This window comes from Cornus florida, unplaced genomic scaffold (genome assembly GCF_030987335.1).
Source record: "Cornus florida cultivar Cherokee Brave unplaced genomic scaffold, ASM3098733v1 CherokeeBrave_3.0.0_Hap2_Chr10, whole genome shotgun sequence".
NCBI classification, from domain to species: Eukaryota; Viridiplantae; Streptophyta; class Magnoliopsida; order Cornales; family Cornaceae; genus Cornus; species Cornus florida.
Window position 1 is genome coordinate 65,539,221 of NW_026775580.1, and position 22,586 is coordinate 65,561,806.

Consider the following 22,586-nt stretch of genomic DNA (forward strand, 5'->3'; position numbering starts at 1 on the left):
GAGATGAGGTTGGAATGAAGTTTGGAGCATGCATGGGTGGGTTTGGGAGGTGGATGCAGGTTGGTGAAGGTTGCATGGGATAGAAGGTTGGTTGGGTGGGAAGGGGGGTGGAGTGGTGAATGGTGTTGGAGGGTGGGAGATGAGGGAAGATGGAGGTGTATGCATGCATGCATGCATGGCGTGGGTTGCATGGTGGGTTGCATGCATGTTGCCGAGAGGAGATGAGGAAGGTTGTGTGAGTTGGTAGAGGTTGGGAGGTTGGTTAGTTGGTGGAGGTTTGTTGGTGGTTGTTTGGTTGAGAGGTTGGTTGTTTTGGGTAGAGAGAGAAAGTTTGGTTGAATGGTGATGGAAGAGGAATGCCGAGAGGTGGTTGGTTTGTTGAAGTTGCTGAGGTTTTGGTGCATGGGGGTTGCTGGGATGGTTGTGTGAGGTTGGTAAGGTGGTGAGTGGGGGTAGTGAAATGAGGTTGGCATGTGCATGGGGTTGGGATGGTGTTGGGTGGTCTTGCATGCATGGGCTTACATCCATGCATGCAGGACATGGAGCTGGATGCTGGATGTTGGAGTTGTTGTCGAGCACTCTAAGCATGGAAGTAGAGTGCTCGAATTGGGACCAGTAGCCTCAGCAGCTTTGGGGTTCAAAACTCAAGCAAGGTCGAGCACTCCAAATTGGAGTTTAGATTGCTCGAAATGAAGCCAGAGAGTTTGGGTTTGCTAGGATGAGGCTGCGAGCACTTGAAGCTTGGTGGTAGAGTGCTCTAAACTGGATCAGTAGGCTCAGCATTGTGGGTTGAAGAATTTGGAGCACTCAAATTGGAATTTGAAGTGCACGAAAGTGGCTCAGTAGCTTGGAAATGACTAGCATATGGAGATTGAATGCTTCAGCCAACTTGAATGCATGGATGATCCTGCATGGTTGCATGGCTGCATTTTGAGTGCATGGATGAATGCATTTGATGGATTGCCATGCATGGTGCTTCCAACTATCCATCCATCATGTAAGATTGCAACAAAGAAATGCATGGAATGCATACAACATAGAAATGCATGCAACATAAAAATGAATGGAATGCATGCAAGCAAGGTGTCTAGGCATGCACAAATGCAATATGGAATGGAATGCCATGCATGGTTGCATGGATTTGGAACTCTCTAAAAAAAAAATTTTTTTTTTTTTTAATCTCATGCATTGCATGACTGCATGCATTTTTCCTATACATGGATTGAATTTTAAGAACTTTGCATGGACGGAAAAGTTGAAATTTTTCATGGAAAAATTTGTTCATAGAAAAAAAAAAAAAAAAAAATTTTTTTTTTTTTTTTTTCTTTAATGATGCATGCATGAATAAGTGGAAGAAAATGAAATTTTTCAAAAAAAATGAAATTTTTATGCATAGAGAATTTTCGAAAATTTTCATGTCAGTCCTAAATTAAAGCCATGCATGGAAAATGTGAAACTTTGCACATTATTCCAATCCAATGCATGGATGATTTTGAGAAACCATGACCCAACAATGCATTGAAGATAAGAGGCTATGCATGTGAGAGCCATGTCGAAAGTCCGAGAAAATTGCCTGATAGAGCTAACAACTTCCGGGAATGAAAACAAGAGTTAAGAAGGTCTAAGAAGCCAGTCTAAAAATGTGGAACACAACTTAAGATAGTTCCAGAGAAAGTGAAATTTTGGCATTTCTACACCATTTCCCAGAAAATTTTGCAAGGCATGAGCAATTTCAAAGAGACGGAAGCTTGGAAATTGAAAGAATTGCTTCCTTTGCTAAATTTACTGTCGATAGCTAGACAACGCTAGAGCAGGCACTAATCCTCATAAATTGGATCTGTCAAGAGGACTTCCTCAACTTTTCGGGTTAGGATGGTGTCGTCAATGCAAGGCTTAAGCCATTGGCCATTTACCTTGAAGAGTGATCCACTTGCTGGATCATGAAGTTCGATTGCTCCATGAGGAAAGACGGTAGTGACAATGTATAAACCATCCCATCTTGACCGGAGTTTACCGGGAAAAAGTTTCAAGCGTGAATTGAAAAGCCAGACCTTTTGTCCCTGGGCAAAAGACTTTTTGACGATGTGTTTGTCATGAAAAGCTTTAGTCTTTGCCTTGTAAATTTTTGCGCTTTCGTACACGTCATTACGCAATTCCTCAAGTTCATTTAATTGCAACGCACGATTAGAGCTGGCTTGTTTGAGATCAAAATTGAACCTTTTTATGGCCCAATAAGCACGGTGCTCTAATTCTATCGGGAGATGACATGCTTTGCCAAAGACAAGTCGATATGGTGACATGCCAATGGGTGTCTTATAAGCTGTCCGGTAAGCCCAAAGCGCATCGTTTAGCCTTAATAACCAATCTTTGCAGTCCGGTCTAACCGTTTTTTCTACTATGTGCTTAATCTCCCGGTTAGAAATCTCTACTTGACCACTCGTTTGAGGGTGGTAAGGTGTAGCAACCTTATGAATGACGGAATACCTAGCAAGGACGGATTTTAGATAACGATTTCGGAAATGAGATCCACCATCACTAATGATTGCTCAGGGCGTACCAAAATGACTAAAGATGTGAGACTGAATGAAATGGATCACGACTTTATGATCATTGGTTTTGGTAGCCTCGGCTTCAACCCATTTAGACACATAATCCACCGCTACAAGGATGTACTCATAGCCATAAGAAGATGGAAATGGTCCCATGAAGTCAATCCCCCACACATCAAAAATTTCAACAATTAAAATGTTGGTGAGGGGCATCATGTCTCTTCGGGACATGGATCCAAGTTTTTGACATCGTTCACACGATTTGCAAAAATTGTATACATCCCGGAACAAGGTAGGCCAAAAGAATCCGCTTTGAAGGACTTTGTTAGCGGTCTTTTTGGCACTGAAATGGCCTCCACAAGCAAGAGTATGGCAAAAATTTAAAATGCTTGTGGCCTCGGTTTCAGGAATACATCGCCGGATGATTTAGTCCGGGTAATACTTGAATAGTTCCGGATCTTCCCAAAAGAAATGCTTGACTTGGGAGAAAAACCAGTCCCTCTCTTGTTTGGACCAATGAGCTGGAATTTTGCCAACCGCAAGATAATTGACAATATCCGCAAACCATGGAAGAGTAGAATGTGAAACTTGAAGAAGTTGCTCATTCGGAAAGGAATCACGGATGGCTGCAAATAAGTAAGCGAGAGAGATGATCGGCGACAATATTGTCGGTCCCTTTTTTGTCCCGGATGTCAATGTCAAACTCTTGAAGTAAGAGGATCCATCGAATTAAGCGGGGTTTTGTCTCTTTTTTCGCTAACAAATGCCTAAGAGCGGCATGATCTGAAAAGACGATGACCTTGGAGCCAAGAAGATAGGAGCGAAATTTATCCAAGGCGTACACCACAGCTAGCAATTCTTTTTCAGTGGTGGTGTAGTTCAATTGGGCATCGCAGAGAGTTTTGCTAGCATAATAAATGACATGCGGAAGTTTATCCACACGTTGGCCCAAAACCGCCCCTAATGCACAGTCGGATGCATCACACATGATCTCAAAGGGAAGAGACCAATTAGGGGGTTTCATGATCGGGGCAGAAGAGAGGAGAATGCGAAGTTTGATGAAAGCTTCCATGCAAGCATCATCAAAATTGAACGGAACATCCTTGGCTAAGAGATTACACAAGGGCCGTGAGATTTTGCTAAAATCTTTGATGAAGCGACGATAGAATCCGGCATGGCCAAGAAAAGAATGGATTTGACGGACGAAATTCGGAGGAGGAAGATTAGAGATTAACTCAACTTTTGCCTTGTCCACCTCGATTCCCCGCTTAGAAATGACATATCCTAAAACAATGCCTTCTTGGACCATAAAGTGGCTTTTCTCCCAACTTAGAATGAGATTCGTCTCTTTGCATCTTTGGAGCACAAGAGATAAATTTTTGAGACACGAGTCAAAGGAGGAGCCAAATACGGAAAAATCATCCATGAAAACTTCCAAGAACCTTTCAACCATATCGGAGAATATGGACATCATGCACCTTTGGAACGTTGCCGGTGCATTGCATAGACCAAAAGGTATGCGTCGATAGGCAAAAGTACCAAAGGGACATGTGAATGTTGTTTTCTCTTGATCTTGGGGGGCGATTGCCACTTGGTTATAGCCGGAATAACCATCAAGAAAACAATAGAAGCTTTGGCCGGCTAACCTTTCTAGGATTTGATCAATAAATGGGAGTGGGAAATGATCCTTCCTAGTTGATGAGTTGAGTTTACGATAGTCAATGCACACACGCCACCCGGTGGTGGTTCGTTGTGGCACGAGCTCGCCCGCTGAATTTTCAACAACGGTGAGCCCGGATTTCTTGGGGACAACTTGTGTGGGGCTCACCCACTTGCTATCAGAGATAGGATAGATGATTCCTGCATCTAGCAATTTGATCACCTCTTTCATGACCACTTCCTTCATGTTTGGATTTAACCGGTGCTGGACCTCTCTAGTAGGCTTTGCGTCATCCTCCATATGAATGCGGTGCATACAAATGGAGGGGTCAATTCCTTTCAAATCTGCCACTATCCAACCAATAGCTTCTTTATGCTCTTGGAGCACCGCTAAAAGGTTGGTCTCTTGGTCTTTTCGAAGGTCCGAGGCAATAATGACCGGAAGGGTTTGCTTTGGACCAAGGAACACATGCTTGAGATGGGCCGGGAGTGGCTTAAGCTCAAGTTGTGGCGGAGATAACAATGATGGGACCGGAGGAGTGGTGGAAAGTTGGGGAAGTGGTTCTTTTGGAATTTTCCAAGGAGGTACATCTATGATAGCATTAATATCAAGCAAGGAATTGACTTCTTGAATGGCTTGATCAACATCAAAGTTTGAGAAGTCAAAATGGGACATGCAAGTTTCAAGGGGATCTTTGCTTAGGATGAAGGGGAGAGATTCTTCGACCACTTCATCGATGACATCCACAAGAAAACAATCATCCTCATTGGAGGGATGTTGAGTTGCATGAAAGATGTGGAGTTTGACTTGCATGTTTCCAAAAGCAATGTCCATCACCCCGGTTCGGCAATTAATTGATGCATTAGCCGTGGCTAAAAATGGCCTACCAAGGATCACGGGAATGTGCTTTTTTGGGTCATGGACCGGTTCCGTATCAAGAACCACAAAATCTACCGGGAAGTAGAATTTATCCACTTTGATGATAACGTCCTCGAGAATACCTCGTGGATGCCTGACCGATCTATCGGCAAGTTGCAAAACCACGGAAGTCGGCTTAAGATCTCCCAAACCAAGTTGTAGGTAGACCGAGTATGGGATTAAATTCACACTAGCTCCTAAGTCAAGGAGGGCCCTCTCGATTTTGCTGTCACCAATGACGCACGAGATTGTGGGGGCACCCGGATCCTTATACTTCGGGGGAGTGCTGTGCTGAATGATAGCACTAACATTTTCAGTCAACCTCACTTTTTTTGGCAAATGATTTTTAGAAGTGCGCTTTTGAGTGCACAAATCTTTGAGAAATTTTGCATAGGGAGGGATTTGTTTGATAGCATCCAAGAGGGGCAAGTTAATCTTCACTTGCTTGAAAACTTCCCACATGTCTTGAATTTTACAATTCTTGTTCCCAAAATGTGTCGACTCTTGAAGACGTTGAGGAAACGGAGCTTTTGGCTCATAAGTAGTTTCCACATTTGGGGAGACATGTGTGGGATTTCCGTGAATGGCATTTGGACAAGAATTTGGATTAGAAGAGCTTGAATTTGGATTTTTCAAAGGAGAAACTTCCTCACTTTTGTCTCCATCGACCTTGTTGTCAACCACTCTACCACTCTGAAGGGTGGTGATAGCTTGTACTTGTTCATGAGTCGGCCCACTCGGAGGAAGGGTTTCGTCAATCACATGCATTCCTCTAGGATTTTCAAAAGGTTGAGAGGGAAGCTTGCCCTTGTCCTTTTGAAGCAATTGATTCACCGAGTTAGCTATTTGGCCCACTTGATTTTCGAGATTAGCTATGGATTGAGTATGAAAGTGAACCATTTGGAGAGTAGGCTGCAAGGATGTCAAGAGTTGCTTGTTGGCATCCATTATTTGCTTATTTAATGATTCCATCATTTGCTTATTTGCAGCTACTATCTCGTCAGTTGGACACACAGGAGGTTTATTGGAGACATTTGGATTGTAAGGAGGACGGTAGCTTGAAGAGGCTTGGAAAGGTCTACCTTGATATTAAGAAGAGGGCTGATTTTGCCGCCCTTGGTTTTGGAATTGGGAATTCTGTGGGGCTTGTTGCCGCCACGAGAAATTCGGATGATCTCGCCAACCCGGATTGTAGGTGTTGGAATATGGATTGTTCCCGGGCCGCGAGAACATGGCATTAGCTTGCTCTTGGTTGGGACTAGGAAATTGCTCCGGTGTGGGGCAATCTTCCGAGAGATGGAATGGACTAGTACATGGAGCACAAACTGAACTTGCCGAATTTTGAGACAATGAAGGAGGAAGATGTGGTGCCATCAATTGGTAGAATTTATGAGCGATGGCATCCACTTGAGATGATTCCTCCCTTATTGAATTTGGTTGACAAGGGTTGGTGTTGTTTGGAGTGGTTGCAGTCGGAGCCCTACGAGAATTGTGTTGAAGTGAATTTTCACTCAAATTCTCAAGTAAGGTCCAAGCCTCATCCGCATTTTTGGACATGAACATCCCACCACAAGAAGAATCAACCATGAATCTATGGGTTTCGGTCAAGCCAGCATAGAAAGCTTGCACTAATTGCCATTTTGGGATCAAATAATGAGGACATTTTCGAAGAAGATCTTGTAGCCTTTCCCAAGTCTCGTGGAGTTGTTCTCCATCAACTTGAGAAAAGCTTAGAATGGAACTCCTCATTTGGTTGGTTTTACTCACCGGATAGTACTTCTTAAGAAATTCTTGTTGCAATTGAGCCCAAGAAGTAATAGAGTTGGGAGCGAGGGAGTTCAACCAATATTTTGCCCTATCCTTTAGGGAGAATGGGAAAAGATAGAGATGAAGTGCATTGTCCGGAAAACCTCTCAACCGGATGGTCGAACAGATTTCAAGGAACTTATCAAGATGCTTATATGGATCTTCATTATCAAAGCCATGAAAGGATGGAAGCATTTGAATGGTACTAGACTTGATCTCATATTGAGCGGCATCGATGTTTGGCATCACTATACAAGAAGGAGAAGCATAGGTGGTAGGAATGAAATGATCTCTAAGAGTCATTGGTTCTACATTAGGAATTTCAGCCCTTTCATTCCTCGGATTTCCTACGTTATCCCCCATTATATTGAATTCAGTTTCAAGGTCCCTTGTAAAAGTGGGTTCCCTAAGGTTCCGTCTAAGAGTTCTTTCAAGTGAATTTATATCAATAGGCGAGTCAAGTGTGGGAAGAGAGAGTGACCTACGGCCAAACATCAACAATTCACAACAACATCATCGCAACAAATCTTTATCATCAACTCCACATACGATGTTCCCTTTCTCCTCAATTATCAAGACAGAAAATAAATGACCACGACAAGGACCGATGCTTGGAATTGAAAATACACAATTGAAAAAGCCTCGACAAGGGCATGCAATTTATCTACTTCTAAGCTTAACACATGCACGATATTCACAATTTGAAACTAGAAGTCACGAGACTTACCTGGGGTCCTCTAGACTTACAATTTGCTAGCATTCCCACGGCAAGCTTCGAGTTCCTAGAATCTCACTTACAACACAAAAATGGTTAAACCACACAAGAAATATTCACAAAACACAATATGCACAATCAAACTAAATTTAACCCTAGAACTTTGGTCGCTAAACCGTTTGCAGTCCCCGGCAACGGCGCCAAAAATTGAGAGGTTGATCAACTATACATCAACCTTCGCAATAACACGAATCATTGTAAAATAGGGCTATTGGTCGGGTAAGTCGAACCACTGGGACTGCGCTAGTCTAAGGCAACCTAATTGTTTAGAGTCATTCTTAGGATGATGAAGGGGTGTTCATAGAGGTTGTGTTTGTTGTCACTTAACTACAAATTCAGAATGCATACACAATAAATTGAAGGAGATTAAAAGAGAACATTTAGAGAAGGAAGTCTAGGGAAGTGAATCCACTCCAAACCTCTACACAAGCTAATTATATGATTGATTTGGGGAATTAATGTAGAGATGACCTTGATGAATAGCAATTCATGACTACTATATCATCTTCAAGAAATTCAATTAATTAAAATGTAAGAACAACCTATCAAAGCTCCACATGCTTAAATTACCTAAACTATGGTGCAATCCTCAACATGCTCACTAAGCTAGAGATTGTCAAACAAGTAACCAATTGATGAGAGCACATGATAACAAGTCACAAGGTTAATTCATCAAAAGAAATTCTTAAGCAATGAATTAACAAGCTACTCAAAATCATGCCATTAAAACCATTCCATAGTCTTAGCTCCATTGTCACTATGAAACTACAAGCCATACAACCATGAGATTAAATCATCTAAGACAAGAGTATTTAATGCAACATGATCTTTAGAACATTAAAACATCCATTACATTATGTAACATGCTCTAGATTATGGAACTAGTCAAATACACATTTCATTCCCCAAAATAAATCAAAAACTAGACATGCTTACAAGGAGGAGTTTCATCACCTCCCTAGATGGAGGTTTAGTTATCCATGGATACAAAAATGGAAGAGGAAGAAGAAGACTCCATCTCCATTTTCGAGCTCCTACTGTAGCACTCAAGAACACCCTTCTCCTTGCTCTCTTCTCTCTCCTCTATCTTGCTAAAGATCAAAGATAAAGATGTGTGGCCCTTGGGTAGCTTTTTATTCTCCAACACACCCTCTCTCTCCTCCAAGGAACAACTCCAACCACTTCATAAAGAAGGAAGATGGCATTGAGGAAACCAATGTGCAAGTGGCTGAAATTGAGCCATTTCCGAGTGCAATCTGCCTGATTTTCGTGCACTCGAAAAGTGATCTCGAGCACTCTAACTTAGTGCAATGTGCAACATGTTCCTCTTGCTCAGCGCTGACCTATTTTGGGAAAACTGCTATAACTTTGTGTCCCGAACTCCGAATGATGATCTGTTTGAAGATTTGGAGAGCTGATTCGGTGTTTTAAAAACTTCATGTTTTGATGAAGACCCAATTCTCAAGTCTAGTTGGTCGAAAATGGGGAGAAAGGCAGTACTTCAGTGCTGCCAGGCAGTTCTGCGCACCTCTGTTATAAAGATCATAACTCTCTGCTCCGAACTCCGAATGATGAACCACTTGAAGATTTGGAAAGCTGATTCAGAGATCTAAATCTTTCATGTTATGATGGAAGTCTATTTCTTGAGTTTGCTAGGTCAAAAATGGCGACAAAAGTCAGGATCACTGCTGCCAGAAATTCAGAAATGGCATCCTTTTTGCTCAAAATTCCACAAGGCATCATTTTTGCTTCCTTTTTGCACTTTAACCTGAAAATGCATAAAAACATGCAAATGGAGTTAATCTACATAAAATAATTAATAACTGGACTTTGTTAATGTAATTTAGGGCGCTTGAATATACAATATTCGGCGCTTATCATGGGCCTGATCAACCCGTGTCTCGGATCCGAGGGTATCTCAGTTGTGAGAGAACGGAGAGAGGAGGACGAGAAGGGTTGGCCAAGAACCAAGGCTGAACTAAGGAGAGGAAGAAGGGGTGTTGTTCGTGGTTGAACCAAGGGCAACAGAGGAGTTGAAAACAGTCAAGGGTTGCCGAAAAATCTAGGAAGACGACGTTGAGATTTTAATCCAAAAACTTAAAGGCAAGTTCTTATTCTTACTTTTTACCCTAGACTTATATTCTGTACATGCCTAGGTATCTCCAGGATTAATCAGACATTAATTTTGATCATGTATACATGTTAAATCAGATTAAAACAGTACATATGTTAGTAAAAATTATAATTACTGTATCTTGAATTTTTCTTGCGTGAATACTTGTTTTAATTGGTCTTAATAATCCATAATGGATTTAAATAATTTTCTGGAATAATCTGAGACTTAGTTCAGACCGTTAGGGACCATAACATAGACGAACGGAATGATCGGAAGTCGCCAGAGATGAAGCAGACGATACATAGCATGGGGAAAGCCGGCTCCCTTTTGAAGGGAAACGGCTCCCATTGGAAAGAAGCGGCTCCCTCTTGAGGGGAGCAAGCTCTACATGGTGGGGAGGTGGCTCCCTTAGGGACCGAGCCGGCTCCATGATAGAGAGAGGCGGCTCCCAAAGTGGGGGAGGCGGCTCCCTTCTTGAGTGTTGGGTTTTTGACGAATTTGGCCACTGTGTTTGGGTTTTGGGGTTCCAGATTGAATGAGGAACTTTCATGGGGAATTTAAATGATTTTTAAGAACATATTAAAACCTTAGAGTGCATACTAATGCATAATAAATCTTATGGTGTAAAGAACTTGAACAATATGAAGTTTTAAATAAATTTGCATATTGTTATTTGATATGGATTATTTAAATTGTTTATCTTTACTCTAACAAATTTCTTTGTATGGTCATATAGTTTTTAATCATGTATCAACGGCAAAATATGATCATGATGTTTTACATATTTTTTTATTATATTTGTTATGGATTAATTGATGTTTAAATTTATTATTTATTTCATCAATTATTGGATTTGTGGATTATATGCACTGGTATGGGACGGTGGCATATTAGGGATGGATTAGCTCAAAACGTAAGTCTTGCCTATTCTGGTATAAAAGAATGGATTAACTATAATGTTAAGTCCTATTTATAATTCATGTCAGGTCAAAGACAGTTAAATGATATACCTTAGTCTTAGATAAATTTATATATATGTTTATGTTGCCATGATATGAGCTTGAGTCTCAGAATCATGGTTAGGGTGCGTATATTGCGTAGGATGGATAACTGAATATAGTAGACATTTGGGTGCCCTGGTAGGTCTAGGTACACATGGCCACTTTATATGCGATTTACGTGTTACCTTCTATTCAGGTTAAGACAGACCTATAGTCTAGTGAGCGTCCTTAGTGTGTGTGTGTGTGTGTGTGTGTGTGTGTATATATATGAACTAATTAGCTATTGTTGAGTTGTCTAGGATATATATGTGTATCGGGTCTCTGTTTGGATTGTAGTAGAGTAGAACTTACTCGTGGGCCTGACCCACTATTATTTTTCAGGTGTTCAATAGTTCCAATTTTAGAGCTTGTTCATGCCGAGTAGAGACAGTCACTCATTCTTTCAACTACGTAGGACTCTTCTTCATGTTTTAGTTTTTAATTTTCTTTCAGTTCAGTTTTTATTTCCAGTTGAGTTATTATTAAGGGTCCACTAGATAGATTCTTGAGTTGTAATAATATTGAAGGTTTTGGAAATATTGGATTATTTAATTAGCATTTTTTTTTAGGATTATTATTTAGATTTCTTTTAACTTAATTATTCTTTATTCTTTATTACGTTTGTACTCAATGTTTGTTTATATATTTAATTGTTTGGTATCTCTCGGATCTATACTCGGACTTGATTACCCGTGGCTCTAGAATTGAGGGGTATCACAGTTGGTATCAGAGCCACTCTAGGTTCAAGTGCCTCTAGGATTGTTTCGTAATAAGACTTCCGCGTAGCGTATTCTCTTGTTTAGAGCTTAAGTTTAGGATTTGTTGTATTCCTTTACGATTCGTTTTAAAAAATCGTACTGATGTCTGTCTTTCTATGTTAACAAAATGGTTAACGCTAGAATCAGACGGAACAATCAGAGAAACAGACAGCGAAGGGAAACGGTATGTAGGCAGGAAGATCTCCTACAACGTCAGTAAGTTGCGGAAAAGCAATAGGAAGATGGTTAGTTGCACACAGAGCATGAGGAAGTTCAGTAGACTCAGGCGTCTCAGGATCAGGGTTACAATTAGGGTAGGGATCCAGTATATTGTAATATCTCTAATTTTAAAAGGATAGTCTCGGTATTTATTTATTTATTTTTATTGCATTTTTAATTGTTTAATTGATTATTTGACTGATTGCTTATATGTTTAATTGAATTAAGTGTTACTTGATTAATTGGCTATTTGTCTATGTGTTATTTATATTTTGTCTAGGTGTTATTTGTATTATTTGTTTAATTAGATTGTGTGTTTAAATGATGTATTTGATTAATTATAATTAATTGTAAATTAAATGATTAAATATTTTATTTTATTTTATGGTTATGGTTAGTAGTAATGGGTAAACCAATTGGGTCCCATAGACTACTTGGATGGGAGGTTGGATGGGTAGGGATAATTACCCATGGATAGTTGTAAATACATATATATAGATATATATGTATATACATATATAAAAAAGGGAAGTAATTTATTAATTACTTTTATGTTAACTTTTGTATTAATATTTAATTTGAGATATATCTTTATATATTTATATAATAAGGATATACATAGACTTTATACGTATCATATTTTAAGTTACTTTTTAATGTTATGGTAACTTAAGTGTTATTAAATAATCTGTTAATATTTAATCTGATGTATATATTTTATTTATTTAATAAGGATATACATAGATTATATACGTAACATATTTTAAGTTACCTTTTTAATATTTTACTTTTTTATTTTTCTTTATTAAGTTGACTTGGATTGGGAAAAGGAATAGGGATATTATTTAGCCTATAAATATACAACTATAGGAGAAAAGCTCGAGCTATTGATGTAAAGCTCGAGCCACGGATCGAAAGCTCGAGCTATAGTTAGGAAGCTCGAGCCTTGAAAGAATAGCTCAAGCCATAGGTGAAAAGCTCGAGCCTTGGATGAAAAGCTCAACCCTGGGATGTAAAGCTCGAGCAATAGACAGAAAGTTCGAACCTTGGACAGAAAGCTCTAGCAATTACGATAAAAGCTCGAGTTTTACCTGTAGAATTTACGTAAAAGTGTTTAAATTAATCTTAATTGATTTTGAAGGGTCTTGGACATTAAATAAGGATTAAGTATGAGTTTAAATAAATCTTAAAAAGACTTGATCATAACGATGCTTGCTATTTGAATATTTTAAACAAACGAATGGATTTAATCTTTTAAATTGTTCTAGCAATTGAGATTAAATGTGTAGGATGAATTGGATATGGAGAATACTTATTTGACTGTATAATAAAATATTAGCATATTTAAGATTCTGTTTGTGTAGGATACAGGATGTAGGAAGCTTAAAGGAATATTAAGTTATTCCTATTTTGTGATAGCGTGATATTCTAATATTATGTTAATTGTTGGATTAATTGATGTATTATTATATTTGTTACATTGATTATTGGATTGTGTAGATGTAGTGGACCAGTATGGGATAGTGACACCTTAGGAACGGATTAACTTATCACTTAAGTCTTACCTATTTTGTATAAGGGAATGGATTAACTAAAATGTTAAGTCCTACTTATATTCAAGTCAGGTCAGCTGAACAAGTTGAATGACTTATAGAGGATTGCTTGTAGAGGATTAATTTATACTGGATAGGATGGTTATCAGATTTTATATATATAGTTATGGTGCCATGATATGAGCTTGAGTCTTAGGATCAGTGGTTAGAGCGCATATATTACCAGGAATGTGTAACTAGATATAGTGTAGTTATGTACCCTAGTAGATCTAGGTACTCATGTCCACTATATGTGCGTTTTGCATGTTGAGTACTATTCAGGTTGAGGCAACTCAATAGTCTAGTAAGGTTCCTATAGTGTGTATTTATATATATGTACGAATAATTAGTTATTGTTAGATTGACTAAGATGTATATGTGTATCGAATCTCTGCTTGAACTGTAGTAGAGTAGAACTTATTTGTGGGTCTGACCCACCATCATTTTTCAGGTGTTCGTCAGGAGTAAAGGTTGTTCGTGTTGAGCAGGGATCAGTCTACTTCATTCTTCTGATTCTACATAGGAAGTTCTTTTATACTTCGTTCTTCGGTTGTAGACAGTTATTGCTGTCACTTGTTCAGATTGGTTTTTAGGGGTCCACATAGTTTGGATTCCCGAGTTATATTAATGAAGGATTTATTGTATCAATTTGTTATTAATGGAAATTTATTAAGAGGTTTTGTTATTGGATCATTCTTTTAGTTTTCTTTCAACAAATTATTTATTTATTATTTATTCTTTTATACTCTGTGTTCGTTTATTACCGATTTATTTTTGATATCCTCAGGCGTAGGCCTGGCCAACCCGCATTCAAAAATTCGAGGGTATCACATATATTCTTTTCATCTAAATGACCCCATTACTAGGGCTATAGAAGCAGGTGTAATAGCTGCACTTCGGGATCAGCCACAGGTACAGCAGGCACCTATACCAGCACCAGTGGTTCAGACGGATCCTTAGGAGAAGGTTAGAAGTTCTTTCACAAAGGAAAACCCACCTGAATTCTCAGGCTCCACCGATGCGAAAGCAGCTCACTAGTGGAAAAAGGACATCGAGCGACAATTTCGCATGGTTAAGTGCACAGAGGTTCAGAAGCAGATGCTTGCTACCTTCAAGCTTGTCGGAGATGCGCGCTAGTGGTAGGACTCAGTTACCACCGCAGGGTAGATGACTTCATTGACCTATGATCAGTTCAGTGCTCGCTTCGATGAGAAATACTTTCCATATGCAGTCAGTACAGCTATGAAGACAGAATTCCTTAATCTAGATCTGGGGAACATGATAGTGGTAGAGTATGAGCAACATTTCGCGCGCTTATCTCTTGTTGCTCCAGAGGAGGTGGATACAGAGGAGAAAAAACATAATAATTTTGTTAAGGGGCATATGTGGTATATTAAGCGATCTATTACTGGTAGTCCAGCCTACACTACTTATGCTCATGTGGTGGATGCTACTCCACAGCAGTATCAGTTGACCGTGGACTTCAGACAGGTTAGGGGTGAGAAGCGGAGTAACAAAGACTTTGCTAATCAGTCAGCTGAGAAAAGGAAAGGCAATGGACACCGACACAATGATAAAGGCAAATTCTAGGGACAACAGTCTTGAAAGAAGCATAAGGGTGGTTCAGATACTCACAGGAATGGGGTACCTATTCAGAGGTAGCAGGATAAGGGACCACAGGCAGGACAGGGTCAGCCACAAGCTAACCGACAGAGGAGGCCATTTGGCACTTTTCAGGGTAGTTTCTACACTTGTGGAGAGTTTGGTCACACTTCCAGGTAGTATCCTAAAGCAGGACAGGGACAGCATGTGTAGCAGGGGCAGAGGGCACCATTACCTTTACCCGCTTCACAAATTCCACAGATTCAGGAACAGACATATCCGGCTTTACCAGCACTACCACAGCCTCAGAGACAGACACCACAGTAGGTACATTATGGTAGGGTGAATAACCTCGTGCCACAGGATGTTCAAACACCTCAGGCTATTAAAGGTATGTTTCCTATTCATGGTACACATAATCGTGTTTTATTTAATACGGGTGTCACACATTCATTTGTATCTAAATCATTTGTTGCATTATCTGGGATGATAACGCGAGTATGTGATAGACCTTATGGTATTTCTACACCTGTAGACGAATACTGCCATTTTACATAAGAGTGATGGGCCTGTGACACTAGATATTGGTAGACTTAGATTTCTAGTCAATTTATTGGTCCTGGATATGCACACTTATGATGTGATACTTCGGATGAATTGGTTATCTCACTACCATACCCAAGTTAACTTTTATGATGAGTCTATTGTATTCACTTTACCTGGTCAGGATATATACATTGTCGCTATGCTACATTCTAACGGGGTTGCTAGCACTTATTTATTCTATATGGAGGAGGAGACTGAGAAGGAGATTACTGTGTCACTGGATAACATACCAATTGTACAAGAATTTTTGGATTTTTTTTTAAGAGATTCCAGGGTTACCACCTAGTTGAGAGATAGAATTTGTGATTGATTTAGCTCCAGGCACTACACCTATTGCTAGAATACCATACAGAATGGCACCAGTGGAGATGCACGAGCTGAGAGATTAGATTCAGCAATTACTCAGTCAGGGTTTTATTCGTAGGAGTACTTCACCCTGGGGAGCACTAGTTTTGTTTGTGAAGAAGAAAGATGGTTCACTTTGCCTGTGTATAGATTACAGAGAGTTGAACAAGGTTACTATTTGTAACAAGTACCCTTTGCCCAAGATCGATGATTTTTTTTATCAATTGAAGGGAGCTACATACTTCTCTAAAATTTATCTACATTCCGGATATCACCAACTTCGGGTTAGGGAGCAAAATGTTCCTAGTTTAGCGTTTCTCACTAGATATGGTTCTTATGAGTTTCGTGTCATGCCTTTTGGATTGACTAACGTACTAGCAGTTTTTATGGATTTAATGAACATAGTCTTCAGGGCTTACTTAGATCAATTTGTTATTGTCTTCATTGATACTATTCTGATCTATTCAAAGACAGAGGACGATCATGCTAGACATCTTCACATTGTGTTACAGACACTTCGTGAACACCAGTTATATGCCAAATTCGAGAAGTGCGAATTTTGGCAGCGAGAAGTGAAGTTTCTGGGTCATGTAGTGTCAGAGAAGGGGATAGCGGTGGATCCAGCTAAGGTTTTAACAGTGGTAGAGTGAGGACAGCTTACATCACCTACAGAGATTCGGAGTTTTCTGGGATTGGCAGGATACTATCGTAGATTCATTCTGGGGTTCTCAAAGATAGCGGGACCACTCACTCATTTAACTAAGAAGGGGGTACGGTTCGTATGGGATAAACACTATCAGAAAGCTTTTGATGAGCTGAAAAGCAAGTTGACTTCTACACTAGTTCTATCTACTCTATAGAGCAGGATAGAGTATCTTGTCTATACACATGCTTTTTTGTAAAGTCTTGGGTTTGTTTTGATGCAGGAGGAATGACCAATTTCGTATGGATCTCATAAACTTAAGCCTCATGAGATTAATTATCCAACACATGATTTGGAGTTGGCTACTGTGGTCTCTGCATTACGTATTTGGAGTCATTATCTGTTGGGAGAGTCCTTTAGATTATTTAGTGATCACAAGAGTCTACAGTATTTGTTCACTCAGCGAGAGCTGAATATGAGACAACGCAGATGGTTAGAGTTTGTGAAAGATTATCATTTCTCTATACAGTATCATCCAGGGAAAGCGAATGTGGTGGCAGATGCACTCAGTCGCTGACCCTATGCGAGTCTTTTTGCTTTATTCACTACTGAATGGAATGCTTTGAAGACCGTTGATGAGTTGTCTGATGCTTTTATGCCTTGCATGGTAGTTACACCTTCTATCATTCATAAGGTCTTGAAGGCACAACTCACGGATCATAAGTGCATTGAAAAAGTTGCCGAGATAGCTTCTGGGGAGGTTCCATTTTACTATGTTGGGACTGATGGAGGTTTGAGGTACAAAGGGCGTTTAGAAGTACCTTCTACTGACGATTTGAGAAAAAATGTGATGACTGAGACTTATCATTTTGAGTTTTCTATTCATCTAGAAGGAGATAAAATGTATCAGGATATGAAGTGGCAGTTTTGGTGGGCAGGTATGAAGAAGGACATTGCAATATTTGTCTCTAGTTGCAGTACTTGTCAGATAGTAAAGATCGATCATTAGAGGCCGCCAGGATATTTGTCTCATGGTGTAGTACTTGTCAGATGGTCAAGATCAGTCATCAAAGGCCGCCAGGAGCTCTACAGCCACTACCTATACCGAAGTGGAAATGGGAGAGCATTTCTATGGATTTTGTAAAAGGATTGCCTAATTCATTTAAGGATCACAATTCTATTTGGGTCATCGTCGATAAGTTGACTAAATCAGCTCATTTCTTACTGATTCGCACTGATTTCACTTCAGAATAGTTGGTGAGACTTTACATTATAAAGATTGTAAAGTTACATGGCATTCCGTTATCTATTATATCGGACAGGGATTCGAGCTTTGTGTTAGGATTCTGGAAGAGTTTTCAGCAGGCTTTGGGTACAGAGTTACATTTTAGCACTGCTTATCATCCTCAAACTGATGGGCAGACCGAGAAGGTTTATCAGATCATGGAGGATATGCTTTGTTCACGTGTCCTTGATTTAAGGGTGATGAGCACTGAAAAGTGCGTATTTAAACCTCTTAAGCTTAGGTATTCTAGGACTTTTATCTATCTTATTTTACCGTTTTGTATTGATTTCGTGTTATTTCCATTTTCAGGTACTTATCCCCAAAATAAGCAAACACAGCCAAATAATTGAAGTAATTCTGGAATGAATCAAAGAAAGGAGCAAAGTAGAGCAAAAGGAAGCAAATGGTGGAATTTTAGCAACTTCAATCGATCTCAAGAAAAGTTCGATCAATCCAACTTTCATTGATCTCAGCACTTCAAGATGGATCTGAGCCATGTTTGTTACTATTCAAAGATCTGAAAAGTTTGATCGATCTAAATTCCTTCTCTGATCGATCGAACATTCTTATCCTTATCCAAATGATTGATCTTATCCAATTGTACCACCCTACCAACCACTTTTGTTCTTTTCCCAAAAATATCTTCAAAATATCTCAGATTTGTTTTTATCCAAAAAGGCGCCGCCATTGAGGATCGATCCAGCCTAAGTTCGATAGATCTCAGCCATGTTCGATTGATCCAAGTCCAAGGTTCGTTTGATCGATCGAACTTCCGCCAGTGCGAAAAAGTTAAATTTTCAGCACACAAAAAGTTGTCCTTTATCCAATCATTGGGGAATATTTGTTGTACGACCCCAGCTCATTTTTGGTGTCATTTAACCTACCTATATAAGGATAAGGATTATCTTTTTGTATCAAATTGTATCATATCATATCATATCATACCTAATAGAACTCTTAGGGAGGAAGCAAAGAAGATGAGGAGGCTAAAGACACCATTGGAGACTCTTCATCAACTAAGAAGCAGATTTCTTCCATGGAGCTTACCCTTGAGGGTTGGAGGACATCATCCATGAGTGGCTAGACATCCTCTTGGGGTTAGAGTTAGCCCTAAGCATGCTTTCTACTTCTTGATTTATGTATTTTTAAGGGGATTTGTATTGTGATTCATGTCTTGACACTTATATATATATAGATCTTGTTTTTGATCTTCAATGATTTATATGGTTTAATGCTTTTAATTGATCATTTCATTCTATCCATATGTCTATGTATGCTAGAATAGATGTTCATGTGTTTGTCTCTATTTCTTGTGTTATTGATGCATGTCTATCTGTGTTGATGTTATAGATCTAGAGATTGTCAAGACATAGTGCTTAATGTTATGTTCTTGTGGTTTATTTGATGGTTCATACTCATTTCTTGTTGGATTGTACCTCTCCCTTAGTTTAATTAGTTTAATTTCATGCCATTAGCTTAGTTGTAGTGTAGTTGTTAAATGGGAGGACAATCTATACTTGTTGTCGATGTTCCATACTTATAAAAAACAAGTAACATGTATCTCTAACCTTGTGATGTGTTTGGATCGTGAGCTTAAAGAAATGATTAATGGCTTAATTTGATATGTTGTGCTATCCACCATGTTGTTTAGACAATATATGCTTAATTTGTCATCAATGCTTGTTGAAATAACCACACACATATACTTTGTTGTAATATATGTTCTTCTCCTCATTAATAATTCATTAAAGGTGCAGAAAAGCTATGCTTAGTGGTGATCTCTAAACCCCAAGATCTCTCTCTCTTTTATTCTCTCGATTGCATTATTGCTTACTTTAGTTTAATTTGTATCTAGTTTAATTCAACCAACCAACAACCATTTTGATCACTTGACCTACTAACCCTAATCTTAATTCCTCAACCTAGTATGACACTCAATCCCTTGGGACGATCCCTACTCACCCTAACTATATTTTTAGTGAAAGGTAGTAGTGGCAATTTATAAATGTAAAACTTGGCCACATTGCACAAACTGTTGGGTCTCGGGGTTGACGCCCCGGGACGCACCAAAGGGTTACTGGGAGGATTATTTGCCACTTGTAGAGTTTGCATAAAATAATAGCTTTCAGAAGACTATTGGTATGGCAGGCATTATACGGTCGAACATGTCGCTCTCCTGTTTATTGGATGGAGGTTGGAGATGGCACATTTTTACGTCCTAAATTCATTAAGGACACCTCTGAGAAGATCGCTCTTATTAGGGATCGCATGCGCACTACCCAGAGTAAGCAGAAGAGTTATGCCGATCATCGTACTCTTGCATTGGAGTTTCAAGTTGGAGATTATGTTCTACTCAAAGTGTCTCTTATAAAAGGAGTAATGCGTTTTAGGAAGAAAGGGAAGTTGTCAACACGATATGTCGATTCATTCATGATTACGGATCGAATTGGTACTGTAGCTTATCGATTAGCACTTCCAGATCATTTACATCATGTGCACAATGTGTTTCATGTTTTCATGTTACAGAAATTTATGCGAGATCAGAATCGTTATTAGCATATCGATGTTGGTGAGATTGAATTGCAGCCGGATACAACATATATGGAGCCACCGTGTCATATTGTCGATCATAGGGATCAGATTCTTCGCAATAAGGTTATACCTTTAATGCATGTCCAGTAGAGTCAACCATAATGAGGCTGAGTCTACTTGAGAACGGGAGGATGCCATTTGCTCGCAATTTCTTAAAATACTAGAAGAAGGTAAGAGCAAATTCCGAGGACGGAATCCCTTTTGTTAGGGGGGAAAACTGTAATACCCCTAATTTTAGAAGGATAGTCTTAGTATTTATTTTATGATTTTATTGCATTTTTTTAATTCATTATTTAATTATTTGGTTATTTGTTTAATTATTTAACTAAATTATTTGTTTTAATTTAAATTGTATGTTTACGTGGTAATTGAAATATTAAAGCAATTGTTTCTTTAATTTTTTTCTTAAATAGTGTGTTTGCTTACATGAAATACATTTTTTTAAATTCATTATTTGATTATTTGGCTATTTGTTTAATTATTTAACTGAATTATTTGTTTTAATTTAAATTGTATGCTTATGTGGTAATTGAAATACTGAAGTAATTATTTATTTGATTTTTTCTTAAATAGTGTGTTTGCTTACATGAAATTATTTGTAGATTAAATGTGTTATTTTTATTTTTATTTTAAAAAGATTTTTACATGGATGTAGTAATGGACCAACAATTAGGTCGCATAGACTACTTGAATGGGAGTTGATTATGAGTACAGATATTTACCCATATATGGATGGTTGTATATATATTTTAGTATATACGTATATAAGGATAGAGTATGAATACAACACTTTGTTCTGAGCTGAGCTCCTTGGACGAAGTAAAACTAAAAACTTAAACTTAAAAATTACAGTTTGAACTAAGAACTTTTAAAATGAAAACTAAGAACTAAACTTGAAATGAGCCTGCCTTCAATGTCTTCAGGAGCTGCTATTTATAGGGCTTCAAAAGAGCCTTGGGGAGCCATGGATTCTTTAGGGATAAGGATGCAACTGGAGGCCATGTGCAAAGGCTGAAAGGCTGAACTGAGGTGATGTCTGCTGAATGATGCTGGAGGCCATGTGCAAGGCCTGAAAGACTGAATTGAGGTGATGGCCACTGAGTTGTGATGAGAGCTGAAAAGTGTGTATTTAAACCCCTTAAGCGTAGGCATTCCAGTACCTTTATCTATCTTACTTTACCGTTTTAGATTAATTTTATATTATTTCCATTTTCAAGCACTTATTCCGAAAATAAGCTAACTCAGCCAAATAAGAGCTTAATTGAAGCAATTCTGGGATGAATCAAAGAAAGGAGCCAAGTGGAAGCAAAAGGTAGAAATCAATATCTTCGATCGATCTCAGATCAAAGTTTGATCGATCCAACATGATCGATCTCAGCACTTCAAGATGGATCAGAGCTATGATGACATTTTTAAAGATCTCAAAAGTTCGATCGATCCAACACCATTCTTTGATCGATCGAACTGCTTTGTCGTTATCCAAATGATTGATCTTATCTAGTTGTACCACCCTACCAACCATTTTTGTCATTTTCCCAAAAATATCTTCAAAATATCTTAGATTTGTCTTTATCTAAAAAGCGCTACCATTAAAGATCGATCCAGCCTAAGTTCGATAGATCTCAGCCAAGTTCGATTGATCCAAGTCTAAGGTTCGATCGATCGAACTTCCTCCAGTGCGAAAAAGTAAAATTTCCAGCTTATTGAAAGTTGTCCTTTATCCAATCATTGGGGAATATTGTGTGCACGACCCCAGCTCATTTTGGGTGTCATTTGACCTACCTATATAAGGATAAGAATTGTTTTTTACAAGAGGGAGCCAATATCATATCAAATCATCTCTTGGAGAGCAAGCTTAAAGGAGGAGGAGGTTAGAGACACAAAGGGGGGAGTTCTTCATCAACAAGGAGCAGATTTCTTCCATGAAGTTAACCCTTAAGGGTTGGAGCAACATCACCATGAGTGGCTAGACATCCTCTTGGAGCTAGAGTTAGCCCCAAGCATGCTTTCTATATCTTAATCTTGTGTATTATTGAGGGATTAATGTTGTAATTAATGTTTTGACACTTTGATATATATA